At 26.0% G+C, this 22,749-nt stretch overlaps 1 protein-coding gene across 4 annotated transcripts in view; it reads right to left on the reverse strand.

Moving 5' to 3' along the window:
* LOC145259874 (chitobiosyldiphosphodolichol beta-mannosyltransferase-like) overlaps window positions 1–22,749 on the reverse strand; it is a 432,123-nt gene that overhangs the window by 200,261 nt on the left and 209,113 nt on the right. The window lies entirely within an intron of this gene.

A 22,749-nucleotide genomic window follows, 5' to 3' on the forward strand; every position in this document is an offset into this window, starting at 1 on the left:
TCTTATTCAACTAAATTTCTAGACAATCATCATGTTCATAATCATCTTATTCAACTAAATGCCTAGACAATCATCATGTTCATAATCATCTTATTCAACTAAATGTCTAGACAATCATGATGTTCATAATCATCTTATTTAACTAAATATCTAGACAATCATGATGTTCATAATCATCTTATTCAACTAAATGTCTAGACAATCATCATGTTCATAATCATCTTATTTAACTAAATATCTAGACAATCATGATGTTCATAATCATCTTTTTCAAATAAATATCTAGACAATCATCATGTTCATAATCATCTTATTCAACTAAATGTCTAGACAATCATCATGTTCATAATCATCTTATTCAACTAAATGTCTAGACAATCATGATGTTCATAATCATCTTATTCAACTAAATGTCTAGACAATCATCATGTTCATAATCATCTTATTAAACTAAATGCCTAGACAATCATCATGTTCATAATCATCTTATTCAACTAAATGTCTAGACAATCATGATGTTCAAAATCATCTTATTTAACTAAATATCTAGACAATCATGATGTTCATAATCATCTTTTTCAAATAAATATCTAGACAATCATCATGTTCATAATAATCTTATTCAACTAAATGTCTAGACAATCATCATGTTCATAATCATCTTATTCAACTAAATGTCTAGACAATCATGATGTTCATAATCATCTTATTCAACTAAATGTCTAGACAATCATCATGTTCATAATCATCTTATTCAACTAAATGCCTAGACAATCATCATGTTCATAATCATCTTATTCAACTAAATGTCTAGACAATCATGATGTTCATAATCATCTTATTTAACTAAATATCTAGACAATCATGATGTTCATAATCATCTTTTTCAAATAAATATCTAGACAATCATCATGTTCATAATCATCTTATTCAACTAAATGTCTAGACAATCATCATGTTCATAATCATCTTATTCAACTAAATGTCTAGACAATCGTCATGTTCCTAATCATCTTATTTAACTAAATATCTAGACAATCATGATGTTCATAATCATCTTATTCAACTAATTGTCTAGACAATCATCATGTTCATAATCATCTTATTTAACTAAATGTCTAGACAATCATGATGTTCATAATCATCTTATTCAACTAAATGTCTAAAAAATCATGATGTTCATAATCATCTTATTCAACTACATGTCTAGACAATCATCATGTTCATAATCATCTTATGCAACTAAATGTCTAGACAATCATCATGTTCATAATCATCTTATTTAACTAAATATCTAGACAATCATGATGTTCATAATCATCTTATTCAACTAAATGTCTAGACAATCATCATGTTCATAATCATCTTATTCAACTAAATGTCTAGACAATCATCATGTTCATAATCATCTTATTTAACTAAATATCTAGACAATCATGATGTTCATAATCATCTTATTCAACTACATGTCTAGACAATCATCATGTTCATAATCATCTTATGCAACTAAATGTCTAGACAATCATCATGTTCATAATCATCTTATTTAACTAAATATCTAGACAATCATGATGTTCATAATCATCTTATTCAACTAAATGTCTAGACAATCATCATGTTCATAATCATCTTATTCAACTAAATGTCTAGACAATCATCATGTTCATAATCATCTTATTTAACTAAATATCTAGACAATCATCATGTTCATAATCATCTTATTCAACTAAATGTCTAGACAATCATCATGTTCATAATCATCTTATTCAACTAAATGTCTAGACAATCATCATGTTCATAATCATCTTATTCAACTAAATGTCTAGACAATCATCATGTTCATAATAATCTTATTCAACTAAATGTCTAGACAATCATCCAGTTCATAATCATCTTATTCAACTAAATGTCTAGACAATCATCATGTTAATAATCATCTTTTTCAACTAAATGTCTAGACAATCATGATGTTCATATTCATCTTATTCAACTAAATGTCTAGACAATCATCATGTTCATAATCATCTTATTCAACTAAATGTCTAGACAATCATCATGTTCATAATCATCTTATTCAAGTAAATGCCTAGACAATCATCATGTTCATAATCATCTTATTCAACTAAATGCCTAGACAATCATCATGTTCATAATCATCTTATTCAACTAAATGTCTAGACAATCATCATATTCATAATTATCTTATTCAACTAAATGTCTTGACAATCATCATGTTCATAATCATCTAATTCAACTAAATGTCTAGACAATCATCATGTTCATAATCATCTTATTCAACTAAATGTCTAGACAATCATGATGTTCATAATCATCTTATTCAACTAAATGTCTAGACAATCATCATGTTCATAATCATCTTATTCAACTAAATGCCTAGACAATCATCATGTTCATAATCATCTTATTCAACTAAATGTCTAGACAATCATCATGTTCATAATCATCTTATTTAACTAAATATCTAGACAATCATCATGTTCATAATCATCTTATTCAACTAAATGTCTAGACAATCATCATGTTCATAATCATCTTATTCAAATAAATATCTAGACAATCATCATGTTCATAATCATCTTATTCAACTAAATGTCTAGACAATCGTCATGTTCATAATCATCTTATTTAACTAAATATCTAGACAATCATGATGTTCATAATCATCTTATTCAACTAAATGTCTAGACAATCATCATGTTCATAATCATCTTATTCAACTAAATGTCTAGACAATCATCATGTTCATAATCATCTTATTCAACTAAATGTCTAGACAATCATCATGTTCATAATCATCTTATTCAACTACATGTCTAGACAATCATCATGTTCATAATCATCTTATTCAACTACATGTCTAGACAATCATGATGTTCATAATCATCTTATTTAACTAAATATCTAGACAATCATGATGTTCATAATCATCTTTTTCAAATAAATATCTAGACAATCATCATGTTCATAATAATCTTATTCATCTAAATGTCTAGACAATCATCATGTTCATAATCATCTTATTCAACTAAATGTCTAGACAATCATGATGTTCATAATCATCTTATTCAACTAAATGTCTAGACAATCATCATGTTCATAATCATCTTATTCAACTAAATGCCTAGACAATCATCATGTTCATAATCATCTTATTCAACTAAATGTCTAGACAATCATGATGTTCATAATCATCTTATTTAACTAAATATCTAGACAATCATGATGTTCATAATTATCTTTTTCAAATAAATATCTAGACAATCATCATGTTCATAATCATCTTATTCAACTAAATGTGTAGACAATCATCATGTTCATAATCATCTTATTCAACTAAATGTCTAGACAATCGTCATGTTCCTAATCATCGTATTTAACTAAATATCTAGACAATCATGATGTTCATAATCATCTTATTCAACTAATTGTCTAGACAATCATCATGTTCATAATCATCTTATTTAACTAAATGTCTAGACAATCATGATGTTCATAATCATCTTATTCAACTAAATGTCTAAAAAATCATGATGTTCATAATCATCTTATTCAACTACATGTCTAGACAATCATCATGTTCATAATCATCTTATGCAACTAAATGTCATGACAATCATCATGTTCATAATCATCTTATTTAACTAAATATCTAGACAATCATAATGTTCATAATCATCTTATTCAACTAAATGTCTAGACAATCATCATGTTCATAATCATCTTATTCAACTAAATGTCTAGACAATCATCATGTTCATAATCATCTTATTTAACTAAATATCTAGACAATCATGATGTTCATAATCATCTTATTCAACTAAATGTCTAGACAATCATCATGTTCATAATCATCTTATTCAACTAAATGTCTAGACAATCATCATGTTCATAATCATCTTATTTAACTAAATATCTAGACAATCATGATGTTCATAATCATCTTATTCAACTAAATGTCTAGACAATCATCATGTTCATAATCATCTTATTCAACTAAATGTCTAGACAATCATCATGTTCATAATCATCTTATTTAACTAAATATCTAGACAATCATGATGTTCATAATCATCTTATTCAACTAAATGTCTAGACAATCATCATGTTCATAATCATCTTATTTAACTAAATATCTAGACAATCATCATGTTCATAATCATCTTATTCAACTAAATGTCTAGACAATCATCATGTTCATAATCATCTTATTTAACTAAATATCAAGACAATAATCATGTTCATAATCATCTTATTCAACTAAATGTCTAGACAATCATCATGTTCATAATCATCTTATTTAACTAAATATCTAGACAATCATGATGTTCATAATCATCTTATTCAACTAAATGTCTAGACAATCATCATGTTCATAATCATCTTATTTAACTAAATATCTAGACAATCATCATGTTCATAATCATCTTATTCAACTAAATGTCTAGACAATCATCATGTTCATAATCATCTTTTTTAACTAAATATCTAGACAATCATCATGTTCATAATCATCTTATTCAACTAAATGTCTAGACAATCATCATGTTCATAATCATCTTATTCAACTAAATGTCTAGACAATCATTATGTTCATAATCATCTTATTCAACTAAACGTCTAGACAATCATGATGTTCATAATCATCTTATTTAACTAAATATCTAGGCAATCATGATGTTCATAATCATCTTATTCAACTAAATGTCTAGACAATCATCATGTTCATAATCATCTTATTCAACTAAATGTCTAGACAATCATCATGTTCATAATCATCTTATTCAACTAAATGCCTAGACAATCATCATGTTCATAATCATCTTATTCAACTAAATGTCTAGACAATCATGATGTTCATAATCATCTTATTCAACTACATGTCTAGACAATCATCATGTTCATAATCATCTTATGTAACTAAATGTCTAGACAATCATCATGTTCATAATCATCTTATTTAACTAAATATCTAGACAATCATGATGTTCATAATCATCTTATTCAACTAAATGTCTAGACAATCATCATGTTCATAATCATCTTATTCAACTAAATGTCTAGACAATCATCATGTTCATAATCATCTTATTTAACTAAATATCTAGACAATCATGATGTTCATAATCATCTTATTCAACTAAATGTCTAGACAATCATCATGTTCATAATCATCTTATTCAACTAAATGTCTAGACAATCATCATGTTCATAATCATCTTATTCAACTAAATGTCTAGACAATCATGATGTTCATAATCATCTTATTCAACTACATGTCTAGACAATCATCATGTTCATAATCATCTTATGTAACTAAATGTCTAGACAATCATCATGTTCATAATCATCTTATTTAACTAAATATCTAGACAATCATGATGTTCATAATCATCTTATTCAACTAAATGTCTAGACAATCATCATGTTCATAATCATCTTATTCAACTAAATGTCTAGACAATCATCATGTTCATAATCATCTTATTTAACTAAATATCTAGACAATCATGATGTTCATAATCATCTTATTCAACTAAATGTCTAGACAATCATCATGTTCATAATCATCTTATTCAACTAAATGTCTAGACAATCATCATGTTCATAATCATCTTATTTAACTAAATATCTAGACAATCATGATGTTCATAATCATCTTATTCAACTAAATGTCTAGACAATCATCATGTTCATAATCATCTTATTTAACTAAATGTCTAGACAATCATCATGTTCATAATCATCTTATTTAACTAAATATCTAGACAATCATGATGTTCATAATCATCTTATTCAACTAAATGTCTAGACAATCATGATGTTCATAATCATCTTATTTAACTAAATATCTAGACAATCATGATGTTCATAATCATCTTATTCAACTAAATGTCTAGACAATCATGATGTTCATAATCATCTTATTCAACTAAATGTCTAGACAATCATGATGTTCATAATCATCATATTTAACTAAATATCTAGACAATCATGATGTTCATAATCATCTTATTCAACTAAATGTCTAGACAATCATCATGTTCATAATCATCTTATTTAACTAAATATCTAGACAATCATCATGTTCATAATCATCTTATTCAACTAAATGTCTAGACAATCATCATGTCCATAATCATCTTATTTAACTAAATATCTAGACAATCATCATGTTCATAATCATCTTATTCAACTAAATGTCTAGACAATCATCATGTTCATGATCATCTTATTCAACTAAATGTCTAGACAATCATTATGTTCATAATCATCTTATTCAACTAAACGTCTAGACAATCATGATGTTCATAATCATCTTATTTAACTAAATATCTAGACAATCATGACGTTCATAATCATCTTATTCAACTAAATGTCTAGACAATCATCATGTTAATTAACATCTTATTCAACTAAATGTCTAGACAATCATTATGTTCATAATCATCTTATTCAACTAAATGTCTAAACAATCATCATGTTCATAATCATCTTATTCAACTAAATGCCTAGACAATCATCATGTTCATAATCATCTTATTCAACTAAATGTCTAGACAATCATCATGTTCATAATCATCTATTCAACTAAATGTCTAGACAATCATCATGTTCATAATCATCTTATTCAACTAAATGTCTAGACAATCATGATGTTCATAATCATCTATTCAACTAAATGTCTAGACAATCATCATGTTCATAATTATCTTATTTAACTAAATGTCTAGACAATCATAATGTTCATAATCATCTATTCAACTAAATGTCTAAACAATCATCATGTTCATAATCATCTTATTCAACTAAATGTCTAGACAATCATCATGTTCATAATCATCTTATTCAACTAAATGTCTAGACAATCATCATGTTCATAATCATCTTATTCAACTAAATGTCTAGACAATCATGATGTTCATAATCATCTATTCAACTAAATATCTAGACAATCATGATGTTCATAATCATCTTATTTAACTAAATGTCTAGACAATCATCATGTTCATAATCATCTTATTCAACTAAATGTCTAGACAATCATCATGTTCATAATCATCTTATTCAACTAAATGGCTAGACAATCATCATGTTCATAATCATCTTATTTAATTAAATATCAAGACAATCATCATGTTCATAATCATCTTATTTAACTAAATGTCTAGAAAATCATCATGTTCATAATCATCTTATTCAACTAAATGTCTAGACAATCATCATGTTCATAATCATCTTATTCAACTAAATGTCTAGACAATCATCATGTTCATAATAATCTATTCAACTAAATATCTAGACAATCATGATGTTCATAATCATCTTATTCAACTAAATGTCTAGACAATCATCATGTTCATAATCATCTTATTAAACTAAATGTCTAGACAATCATCATGTTCATAATCATCTTATTAAACTAAATGTCTAGACAATCATCATATTCATAATCATCTTATTCAACTAAATTTCTAGACAATCATCATATTCATAATCATCTTATTCAACTAAATGTCTAGACAATCATCATGTTCATAATCATCTTATTCAACTAAATGTCTAGAAAATCATCATGTTCATAATCATCTTATCAACGAAATGTCTAGACAATCATGATGTTCATAATCATCTTATTAAACTAAATGTCTAGACAATCATCATGTTCATAATCATCTTATTCAACTAAATGTCTAGACAATCATCATGTTCATAATCATCTTATTCAACTAAATATCTAGACAATCATCATGTTCATAATCATCTTATTCAACTAAATGTCTAGACAATAATCATGTTCATAATCATCTTATTCAACTAAATGTCTAGACAATCATCATGTTCATAATCATCTTATTAAACTAAATGTCTAGACAATCATCATGTTCATAATCATCTTATTAAACTAAATGTCTAGACAATCATCATGTTCATAATCATCTTATTCAACTAAATATCTAGACAATCATCATGTTCATAATCATCTTATTCAACTAAATGTCTAGACAATCATCATGTTCATAATCATCTTATTCAACTAAATGTCTAGACAATAATCATGTTCATAATCATCTTATTTAACTAAATGTCTAGACAATAATCATGTTCATAATCATCTTATTCAACTAAATGTCTAGACAATCATCATGTTCATAATCATCTTATTCAACTAAATGTCTAGACAATAATCATGTTCATAATCATCTTATTTAACTAAATGTCTAGACAATAATCATGTTCATAATCATCTTATTCAACTAAATGTCTAGACAATCATCATGTTCATAATCATCTTATTTAACTAAATGTCTAGACAATCATCATGTTCATAATCATCTTATTCAACTAAATGTCTAGACAATCATCATGTTCATAATCATCTTATTCAACTAAATGTCTAGACAATAATCATGTTCATAATCATCTTATTCAACTAAATGTCTAGACAATCATCATGTTCATAATCATCTTATTCAACTAAATGTCTAGACAATCATCATGTTCATAATCATCTTATTCAACTAAATGTCTAGACAATAATCATGTTCATAATCATCTTATTCAAGTAAATGTCTAGACAATCATCATGTTCATAATCATCTTATTCAACTAAATGTCTAGACAATAATCATGTTCATAATCATCTTATTCAACTAAATGTCTAGACAATCATCATGTTCATAATCATCTTATTCAACTAAATGTCTAGACAATCATCATGTTCATAATCATCTTATTCAACTAAATGTCTAGACAATAATCATGTTCATAATCATCTTATTCAACTAAATGTCTAGACAATAATCATGTTCATAATCATCTTATTCAACTAAATGTCTAGACAATAATCATGTTCATAATCATCTTATTCAACTAAATGTCTAGACAATCATCATGTTCATAATCATCTTATTCAACTAAATGTCTAGACAATAATCATGTTCATAATCATCTTATTCAACTAAATGTCTAGACAATCATCATGTTCATAATCATCTTATTCAACTAAATGTCTAGACAATCATGATGTTCATAATCATCTTATTCAACTAAATGTCTAGACAATAATCATGTTCATAATCATCTTATTCAACTAAATGTCTAGACAATAATCATGTTCATAATCATCTTATTCAAGTAAATGTCTAGACAATCATCATGTTCATAATCATCTTATTCAACTAAATGTCTAGACAATCATCATGTTCATAATCATCTTATTCAACTAAATGTCTAGACAATCATTATGTTCATAATCATCTTATTCAACTAAACGTCTAGACAATCATGATGTTCATAATCATCTTATTTAACTAAATATCTAGACAATCATGACGTTCATAATCATCTTATTCAACTAAATGTCTAGACAATCATCATGTTAATTAACATCTTATTCAACTAAATGTCTAGACAATCATTATGTTCATAATCATCTTATTCAACTAAATGTCTAAACAATCATCATGTTCATAATCATCTTATTCAACTAAATGCCTAGACAATCATCATGTTCATAATCATCTTATTCAACTAAATGTCTAGACAATCATCATGTTCATAATCATCTTATTCAACTAAATGTCTAGACAATCATCATGTTCATAATCATCTTATTCAACTAAATGTCTAGACAATCATGATGTTCATAATCATCTATTCAACTAAATGTCTAGACAATCATCATGTTCATAATTATCTTATTTAACTAAATGTCTAGACAATCATCATGTTCATAATCATCTATTCAACTAAATGTCTAAACAATCATCATGTTCATAATCATCTTATTCAACTAAATGTCTAGACAATCATCATGTTCATAATCATCTTATTCAACTAAATGTCTAGACAATCATCATGTTCATAATCATCTTATTCAACTAAATGTCTAGACAATCATGATGTTCATAATCATCTATTCAACTAAATATCTAGACAATCATGATGTTCATAATCATCTTATTTAACTAAATGTCTAGACAATCATCATGTTCATAATCATCTTATTCAACTAAATGTCTAGACAATCATCATGTTCATAATCATCTTATTCAACTAAATGGCTAGACAATCATCATGTTCATAATCATCTTATTTAATTAAATATCAAGACAATCATCATGTTCATAATCATCTTATTTAACTAAATGTCTAGAAAATCATCATGTTCATAATCATCTTATTCAACTAAATGTCTAGACAATCATCATGTTCATAATCATCTTATTCAACTAAATGTCTAGACAATCATCATGTTCATAATAATCTATTCAACTAAATATCTAGACAATCATGATGTTCATAATCATCTTATTCAACTAAATGTCTAGACAATCATCATGTTCATAATCATCTTATTAAACTAAATGTCTAGACAATCATCATGTTCATAATCATCTTATTAAACTAAATGTCTAGACAATCATCATATTCATAATCATCTTATTCAACTAAATTTCTAGACAATCATCATATTCATAATCATCTTATTCAACTAAATGTCTAGACAATCATCATGTTCATAATCATCTTATTCAACTAAATGTCTAGAAAATCATCCAGTTCATAATCATCTTATTCAACTAAATGTCTAGACAATCATCATGTTCATAATCATCTTATTCAACTAAATGTCTAGAAAATCATCCAGTTCATAATCATCTTATTCAACTAAATGTCTAGACAATCATCATGTTCATAATCATCTACTCAACGAAATGTCTAGACAATCATGATGTTCATAATCATCTTATTAAACTAAATGTCTAGACAATCATCATGTTCATAATCATCTTATTCAACTAAATGTCTAGACAATCATCATGTTCATAATCATCTTATTCAACTAAATATCTAGACAATCATCATGTTCATAATCATCTTATTCAACTAAATGTCTAGACAATAATCATGTTCATAATCATCTTATTCAACTAAATGTCTAGACAATCATCATGTTCATAATCATCTTATTAAACTAAATGTCTAGACAATCATCATGTTCATAATCATCTTATTAAACTAAATGTCTAGACAATCATCATGTTCATAATCATCTTATTCAACTAAATATCTAGACAATCATCATGTTCATAATCATCTTATTCAACTAAATGTCTAGACAATCATCATGTTCATAATCATCTTATTCAACTAAATGTCTAGACAATCATCATGTTCATAATCATCTTATTCAACTAAATGTCTAGACAATCATCATGTTCATAATCATCTTATTCAACTAAATGTCTAGACAATCATCATGTTCATAATCATCTTATTCAACTAAATGTCTAGACAATAATCATGTTCATAATCATCTTATTCAACTAAATGTCTAGACAATCATCATGTTCATAATCATCTTATTCAACTAAATGTCTAGACAATCATGATGTTCATAATCATCTTATTCAACTAAATGTCTAGACAATAATCATGTTCATAATCATCTTATTCAACTAAATGTCTAGACAATAATCATGTTCATAATCATCTTATTCAAGTAAATGTCTAGACAATCATCATGTTCATAATCATCTTATTCAACTAAATGTCTAGACAATCATCATGTTCATAATCATCTTATTTAACTAAATATCTAGACAATCATGATGTTCATAATCATCTTATTCAACTAAATGTCTAGACAATCATCATGTTCATAATCATCTTATTCAACTAAATGTCTAGACAATCATCATGTTCATAATCATCTTATTTAACTAAATATCTAGACAATCATGATGTTCATAATCATCTTATTTAACTAAATGTCTAGACAATCATCATGTTCATAATCATCTTATTCAACTAAATGTCTAGACAATCATCATGTTCATAATAATCTTATTTAACTAAATATCTAGACAATCATGATGTTCATAATCATCTTATTCAACTAAATGTCTAGACAATCATCATGTTCATAATCATCTTATTCAACTAAATGTCTAGACAATCATCATGTTCATAATCATCTTATTTAACTAAATATCTAGACAATCATGATGTTCATAATCATCTTATTCAACTAAATGTCTAGACAATCATCATGTTCATAATCATCTTATTTAACTAAATATCTAGACAATCATCATGTTCATAATCATCTTATTCAACTAAATGTCTAGACAATCATCATGTTCATAATCATCTTATTTAACTAAATATCTAGACGATCATCATGTTCATAATCATCTTATTCAACTAAATGTCTAGACAATCATCATGTTCATAATCATCTTATTTAACTAAATATCTAGACAATCATGATGTTCATAATCATCTTATTCAACTAAATGTCTAGACAATCATCATGTTCATAATCATCTTATTTAACTAAATATCTAGACAATCATCATGTTCATAATCATCTTATTCAACTAAATGTCTAGACAATAATCATGTTCATAATCATCTTATTTAACTAAATATCTAGACAATCATGATGTTCATAATCATCTTATTCAACTAAATGTCTAGACAATCATCAAGTTCATAATCATCTTATTTAACTAAATGTCTAGACAATCATCATGTTCATAATCATCTTATTCAACTAAATGTCTAGACAATCATCATGTTCATAATCATCTTATTTAACTAAATATCTAGACAATCATCATGTTCATAATCATCTTATTCAACTAAATGTCTAGACAATCATCATGTTCATAATCATCTTATTTAACTAAATATCTAGACAATCATGATGTTCATAATCATCTTATTCAACTAAATGTCTAGACAATCATCATGTTCATAATCATCTTATTTAACTAAATATCTAGACAATAATCATGTTCATAATCATCTTATTCAACTAAATGTCTAGACAATCATGATGTTCATAATCATCTTATTTAACTAAATATCTAGACAATCATCATGTTCATAATCATCTTATTCAACTAAATGTCTAGACAATCATCATGTTCATAATCATCTTATTTAACTAAATATCTAGACAATCATGATGTTCATAATCATCTTATTCAACTAAATGTCTAGACAATACTCATGTTCATAATCATCTTATTTAACTAAATATCTAGACAATCATGATGTTCATAATCATCTTAGTCAACTAAATGTCTAGACAATCATCATGTTCATAATTATCTTATTTAACTAAATGTCTAGACAATCATCATGTTCATAATCATCTTATTCAACTAAATGTCTAAACAATCATGATGTTCATAATCATCTTATTCAACTAAATGTCTAGACAATCATCATGTTCATAATCATCTTATTCAACTAAATGTCTAGACAATCATCATGTTCATAATCATCTTATTCAACTAAATGTCTAGACAATCATGATGTTCATAATCATCTTATGTAACTAAATATCTAGACAATCATCATGTTCATAATCATCTTATTCAACTAAATGTCTAGACAATCATGATGTTCATAATCATCTTATTCAACTAAATGTCTAGACAATCATCATGTTCATAATCATCTATTCAACTAAATGTCTAGACAATCATGATGTTCATAATCATCTAATTTAACTAAATATCTAGACAATCCTGATGTTCATAATCATCTTATTCAACTAAATATCTAGACAATCATGATGTTCATAATCATCTTATTCAAGTAAATGTCTAGACAATCATCATGTTCATAATCATCTTATTCAACTAAATGTCTAGACAATCATCATGTTCATAATCATCTTATTCAACTAAATGTCTAGACAATCATCATGTTCATAATTATCTATTAAACTAAATATCTAGACAATCATCATGTTCATAATCATCTATTCAACTAAATATCTAGACAATCATGATGTTCATAATCATCTTATTTGCCTAAATGTCTAGACAATCATCATGTTCATAATCATCTTATTCAACTAAATGTCTAGACAATCATCATGTTCATAATCATCTTATTCAACTAAATGTCTAGACAATCATGATGTTCATAATCATCTATTCAACTAAATATCTAGACAATCATGATGTTCATAATCATCTTATTTAACTAAATGTCTAGACAATCATCATGTTCATAATAATCTTATTCAATTAAATGTCTAGACAATCATCATGTTCATAATCATCTTATTCAACTAAATGTCTAGACAATCATCATGTTCATAATCACCTTATTTAACTAAATATCTAGACAATCATGATGTTCATAATCATCTTATTCAACTAAATGTCTAGACAATCATCATGTTCATAATCATCTTATTTAACTAAATATCTAGACAATCATCATGTTCATAATCATCTTATTCAACTAAATGTCTAGACAATCATCATGTTCATAATCATCTTATTTAACTAAATATCTAGACAATCATCATGTTCATAATCATCTTATTCAACTAAATGTCTAGACAATCATCATGTTCATAATCATCTTATTTAACTAAATATCTAGACAATCATGATGTTCATAATCATCTTATTCAACTAAATGTCTAGACAATCATCATGTTCATAATCATCTTTTTTAACTAAATATCTAGACAATCATAATGTTCATAATCATCTTATTCAACTAAATGTCTAGACAATCATCATGTTCATAATCATCTTATTTAACTAAATATCTAGACAATCATCATGTTCATAATCATCTTATTCAACTAAATGTCTAGACAATCATCATGTTCATAATCATCTTATTTAACTAAATATCTAGACAATCATGATGTTCATAATCATCTTATTCAACTAAATGTCTAGACAATCATCATGTTCATAATCATCTTATTTAACTAAATATCTAGACAATCATGATGTTCATAATCATCTTATTCAACTAAATGTCTAGACAATCATCATGTTCATAATCATCTTATGTAACTAAATATCTAGACAATCATCATGTTCATAATCATCTTATTCAACTAAATGTCTAGACAATCATCATGTTCATAATCATCTTATTTAACTAAATATCTAGACAATCATGATGTTCATAATCATCTTATTCAACTAAATGTCTAGACAATCATCATGTTCATAATCATCTTATTTAACTAAATATCTAGACAATCATGATGTTCATAATCATCTTATTCAACTAAATGTCTAGACAATCATGATGATCATAATCATCTTATTCAACTAAATGTCTAAACAATCATGATGTTCATAATCATCTTATTCAACTAAATGTCTAGACAATCATCATGTTCATAATCATCTTATTCAACTAAATGTCTAGACAATCATCATGTTCATAATCATCTTATTTAACTAAATATCTAGACAATCATGATGTTCATAATCATCTTACTCAACTAAATGTCTAGACAATCATCATGTTCATAATCATCTTATTCAACTAAATGTCTAGACAATCATCATGTTCATAATTATCTTATTCAACTAAATGTCTAGACAATCATCATGTTCATAATCATCTTATTTAACTAAATGTCTAGACAATCATCATGTTCATAATCATCTTATTCAACTAAATGTCTAGACAATCATCATGTTCATAATCATCTTATTCAACTAAATGTCTAGACAATCATCATGTTCATAATCATCTTATTTAACTAAATATCTAGACCATCATGATGTTCATAATCATCTTATTCAACTAAATGTCTAGACCATCATGATGTTCATAATCATCTTATTCAACTAAATATCTAGACAATCATCATGTTCATAATCATCTTATTCAACTAAATGTCTAGACAATCATGATGTTCATAATCATCTTATTCAACTAAATGTCTAGACAATCATCATGTTCATAATCATCTATTCAACTAAATGTCTAGACAATCATGATGTTCATAATCATCTAATTTAACTAAATATCTAGACAATCATGATGTTCATAATCATCTTATTCAACTAAATATCTAGACAATCATGATGTTCATAATCATCTTATTCAACTAAATGTCTAGACAATCATCATGTTCATAATCATCTTATTCAACTAAATATCTAGACAATCATGATGTTCATAATCATCTTATTCAACTAAATGTCTAGACAATCATCATGTTCATAATCATCTTATTTAACTAAATATCTAGACAATCATCATGTTCATAATCATCTTATTCAACTAAATGTCTAGACAATCATCATGTTCATAATCATCTTATTTAACTAAATATCTAGACAATCATGATGTTCATAATCATCTTATTCAACTAAATGTCTAGACAATCATCATGTTCATAATCATCTTATTTAACTAAATATCTAGACAATCATGATGTTCATAATCATCTTATTCAACTAAATGTCTAGACAATCATCATGTTCATAATCATCTTATTCAACTAAATGTCTAAACAATCATGATGTTCATAATCATCTTATTCAACTAAATGTCTAGACAATCATCATGTTCATAATCATCTTATTCAACTAAATGTCTAGACAATCATCATGTTCATAATCATCTTATTTAACTAAATATCTAGACAATCATGATGTTCATAATCATCTTACTCAACTAAATGTCTAGACAATCATCATGTTCATAATCATCTTATTCAACTAAATGTCTAGACAATCATCATGTTCATAATTATCTTATTCAACTAAATGTCTAGACAATCATCATGTTCATAATCATCTTATTTAACTAAATGTCTAGACAATCATCATGTTCATAATCATCTTATTCAACTAAATGTCTAGACAATCATCATGTTCATAATCATCTTATTCAACTAAATGTCTAGACAATCATCATGTTCATAATCATCTTATTTAACTAAATATCTAGACCATCATGATGTTCATAATCATCTTATTCAACTAAATGTCTAGACCATCATGATGTTCATAATCATCTTATTCAACTAAATATCTAGACAATCATCATGTTCATAATCATCTTATTCAACTAAATGTCTAGACAATCATCATGTTCATAATCATCTTATTCAACTAAATGTCTAGACAATCATCATGTTCATAATCATCTATTCAACTAAATGTCTAGACAATCATGATGTTCATAATCATCTAATTTAACTAAATATCTAGACAATCATGATGTTCATAATCATCTTATTCAACTAAATATCTAGACAATCATGATGTTCATAATCATCTTATTCAACTAAATGTCTAGACAATCATCATGTTCATAATCATCTTATTCAACTAAATGTCTAGACAATCATCATGTTCATAATCATCTTATTCAACTAAATGTCTAGACAATCATCATGTTCATAATTATCTATTCAACTAAATATCTAGACAATCATCATGTTCATAATCATCTATTCAACTAAATATCTAGACAATCATGATGTTCATAATCATCTTATTTAACTAAATGTCTAGACAATCATCATGTTCATAATCATCTTATTCAACTAAATGTCTAGACAATCATCATGTTCATAATCATCTTATTCAACTAAATGTCTAGACAATCATGATGTTCATAATCATCTTATTCAACTAAATGTCTAGACAATCATCATGTTCATAATCATCTTATTTAACTAAATGTCTAGACAATCATCATGTTCATAATCATCTTATTCAACTAAAGGGCTAGACAATCATCATGTTCATAATCATCTTATTCAACTAAATGTCTAGACAATCATCATGTTCATAATCATCTTATTTAACTAAATATCTAGACCATCATGATGTTCATAATCATCTTATTCAACTAAATATCTAGACAATAATGATGTTCATAATCATCTTATTTAACTAAATGTCTAGACAATCATCATGTTCATAACCATCTTATTCAACTAAATGTCTAGACAATCATCATGTTCATAATCATCTTATTCAACTAAATGGCTAGACAATCATCATGTTCATAATCATCTTATTTAACTAAATATCTTGACAATCATCATGTTCATAATCATCTTATTTAACTAAATGTCTAGACAATCATCATGTTCATAATCATCTTATTCAACTAAATGTCTAGACAATCATCATGTTCATAATCATCTTATTCAACTAAATGTCTAGACAATCATCATGTTCATAATAATCTATTCAACTAAATATCTAGACAATCATGATGTTCATAATCATCTTATTCAACTAAATGTCTAGACAATCATCATGTTCATAATCATCTTATTCAACTAAATGTCTAGACAATCATCATGTTCATAATCATCTTATTCAACTAAATGTCTAGACAATCATCATATTCATAATCATCTTATTCAACTAAATTTCTAGACAATCATCATATTAATAATCATCTTATTCAACTAAATGTCTAGACAATCATCATGTTCATAATCATCTTATTCAACTAAATGTCTAGACAATCATGATGTTCATAATCATCTTATTCAACTAAATGTCTAGACAATCATCATGTTCATAATCATCTTATTTAACTAATGTCTAGACAATCATCATGTTCATAATCATCTTATTCAACTAAATGTCTAAACAATCATGATGTTCATAATCATCTTATTCAACTAAATGTCTAGACAATCATCATGTTCATAATCATCTTATTCAACTAAATGTCTAGACAATCATCATGTTCATAATCATCTTATTCAACTAAATGTCTAGACAATCATGATGTTCATAATCATCTTATTCAACTAAATATCTAGACAATCATCATGTTCATAATCATCTTATTCAACTAAATGTCTAGACAATCATGATGTTCATAATCATCTTATTCAACTAAATGTCTAGACAATCATCATGTTCATAATCATCTATTCAACTAAATGTCTAGACAATCATGATGTTCATAATCATCTAATTTAACTAAATATCTAGACAATCCTGATGTTCATAATCACCTTATTCAACTAAATATCTAGACAATCATGATGTTCATAATCATCTTATTCAAGTAAATGTCTAGACAATCATCATGTTCATAATCATCTTATTCAACTAAATGTCTAGACAATCATCATGTTCATAATCATCTTATTCAACTAAATGTCTAGACAATCATCATGTTCATAATTATCTATTCAACTAAATATCTAGACAATCATGATGTTCATAATCATCTTATTCAACTAAATGTCTAGACAATCATGATGTTCATAATCATCTTATTTAACTAAATGTCTAGACAATCATGATGTTCATAATCATCTTATTTAACTAAATGTCTAGACAATCATCATGTTCATAATCATCTTATTTAACTAAATGTCTAGACAATCATCATGTTCATAATTATCTATTCAACTAAATATCTAGACAATCATGATGTTCATAATCATCTTATTCAACTAAATGTCTAGACAATCATGATGTTCATAATCATCTTATTTAACTAAATGTCTAGACAATCATGATGTTCATAATCATCTTATTCAACTAAATGTCTAGACAATCATCATGTTCATAATTATCTATTCAACTAAATATCTAGACAATCATGATGTTCATAATCATCTTATTCAACTAAATGTCTAGACAATCATGATGTTCATAATCATCTTATTTAACTAAATGTCTAGACAATCATCATGTTCATAATCATCTATTCAACTAAATATCTAGACAATCATGATGTTCATAATCATCTTATTTGCCTAAATGTCTAGACAATCATCATGTTCATAATCATCTTATTCAACTAAATGTCTAGACAATCATCATGTTCATAATCATCTTATTCAACTAAATGTCTAGACAATCATGATGTTCATAATCATCTATTCAACTAAATATCTAGACAATCATGATGTTCATAATCATCTTATTTAACTAAATGTCTAGACAATCATGATGTTCATAATCATCTTATTCAACTAAATGTCTAGACAATCATCATGTTCATAATCATCTTATTCAACTAAATGTCTAGACAATCATCATGTTCATAATCATCTTATTTAACTAAATATCTAGACAATCATGATGTTCATAATCATCTTACTCAACTAAATGTCTAGACAATCATCATGTTCATAATCATCTTATTCAACTAAATGTCTAGACAATCATCATGTTCATAATCATCTTATTCAACTAAATGTCTAGACAATCATCATGTTCATAATCATCTTATTTAACTAAATGTCTAGACAATCATCATGTTCATAATCATCTTATTCAACTAAATGTCTAGACAATCATCATGTTCATAATCATCTTATTCAACTAAATGTCTAGACAATCATCATGTTCATAATCATCTTATTTAACTAAATATCTAGACCATCATGATGTTCATAATCATCTTATTCAACTAAATGTCTAGACCATCATGATGTTCATAATCATCTTATTCAACTAAATATCTAGACAATCATCATGTTCATAATCATCTTATTCAACTAAATGTCTAGACAATCATGATGTTCATAATCATCTTATTCAACTAAATGTCTAGACAATCATCATGTTCATAATCATCTATTCAACTAAATGTCTAGACAATCATGATGTTCATAATCATCTAATTTAACTAAATATCTAGACAATCATGATGTTCATAATCATCTTATTCAACTAAATATCTAGACAATCATGATGTTCATAATCATCTTATTCAACTAAATGTCTAGACAATCATCATGTTCATAATCATCTTATTCAACTAAATGTCTAGACAATCATCATGTTCATAATCATCTTATTCAACTAAATGTCTAGACAATCATCATGTTCATAATTATCTATTCAACTAAATATCTAGACAATCATCATGTTCATAATCATCTATTCAACTAAATATCTAGACAATCATGATGTTCATAATCATCTTATTTAACTAAATGTCTAGACAATCATCATGTTCATAATCATCTTATTCAACTAAATGTCTAGACAATCATCATGTTCATAATCATCTTATTCAACTAAATGTCTAGACAATCATGATGTTCATAATCATCTTATTTAACTAAATATCTAGACAATCATCATGTTCATAATCATCTTATTTAACTAAATGTCTAGACAATCATCATGTTCATAATCATCTTATTCAACTAAATGGCTAGACAATCATCATGTTCATAATCATCTTATTCAACTAAATGTCTAGACAATCATCATGTTCATAATAATCTATTCAACTAAATATCTAGACAATCATGATGTTCATAATCATCTTATTCAACTAAATGTCTAGACAATCATCATGTTCATAATCATCTTATTCAACTAAATGTCTAGACAATCATCATGTTCATAATCATCTTATTCAACTAAATGTCTAGACAATCATCATATTCATAATCATCTTATTCAACTAAATTTCTAGACAATCTTCATATTCATAATCATCTTATTCAACTAAATGTCTAGACAATCATCATGTTCATAATCATCTTATTCAACTAAATGTCTAGACAATCATGATGTTCATAATCATCTTATTCAACTAAATGTCTAGACAATCATCATGTTCATAATCATCTTATTCAACTAAATGTCTAGACAATCATCATGTTCATAATCATCTTATTTAACTAATGTCTAGACAATCATCATGTTCATAATCATCTTATTCAACTAAATGTCTAAACAATCATGATGTTCATAATCATCTTATTCAACTAAATGTCTAGACAATCATCATGTTCATAATCATCTTATTCAACTAAATGTCTAGACAATCATCATGTTCATAATCATCTTATTCAACTAAATGTCTAGACAATCATGATGTTCATAATCATCTTATTCAACTAAATATCTAGACAATCATCATGTTCATAATCATCTTATTCAACTAAATGTCTAGACAATCATGATGTTCATAATCATCTTATTCAACTAAATGTCTAGACAATCATCATGTTCATAATCATCTATTCAACTAAATGTCTAGACAATCATGATGTTCATAATCATCTAATTTAACTAAATATCTAGACAATCCTGATGTTCATAATCACCTTATTCAACTAAATATCTAGACAATCATGATGTTCATAATCATCTTATTCAAGTAAATGTCTAGACAATCATCATGTTCATAATCATCTTATTCAACTAAATGTCTAGACAATCATCATGTTCATAATCATCTTATTCAACTAAATGTCTAGACAATCATCATGTTCATAATTATCTATTCAACTAAATATCTAGACAATCATGATGTTCATAATCATCTTATTCAACTAAATGTCTAGACAATCATGATGTTCATAATCATCTTATTTAACTAAATGTCTAGACAATCATGATGTTCATAATCATCTTATTTAACTAAATGTCTAGACAATCATCATGTTCATAATCATCTTATTTAACTAAATGTCTAGACAATCATCATGTTCATAATTATCTATTCAACTAAATATCTAGACAATCATGATGTTCATAATCATCTTATTCAACTAAATGTCTAGACAATCATGATGTTCATAATCATCTTATTTAACTAAATGTCTAGACAATCATGATGTTCATAATCATCTTATTCAACTAAATGTCTAGACAATCATCATGTTCATAATTATCTATTCAACTAAATATCTAGACAATCATGATGTTCATAATCATCTTATTCAACTAAATGTCTAGACAATCATGATGTTCATAATCATCTTATTTAACTAAATGTCTAGACAATCATCATGTTCATAATCATCTATTCAACTAAATATCTAGACAATCATGATGTTCATAATCATCTTATTTGCCTAAATGTCTAGACAATCATCATGTTCATAATCATCTTATTCAACTAAATGTCTAGACAATCATCATGTTCATAATCATCTTATTCAACTAAATGTCTAGACAATCATGATGTTCA

This window comes from Euprymna scolopes, chromosome 35 (genome assembly GCF_053919585.1).
Source record: "Euprymna scolopes isolate OS-2025 chromosome 35, ASM5391958v1, whole genome shotgun sequence".
NCBI classification, from domain to species: domain Eukaryota; kingdom Metazoa; phylum Mollusca; class Cephalopoda; order Sepiida; family Sepiolidae; genus Euprymna; species Euprymna scolopes.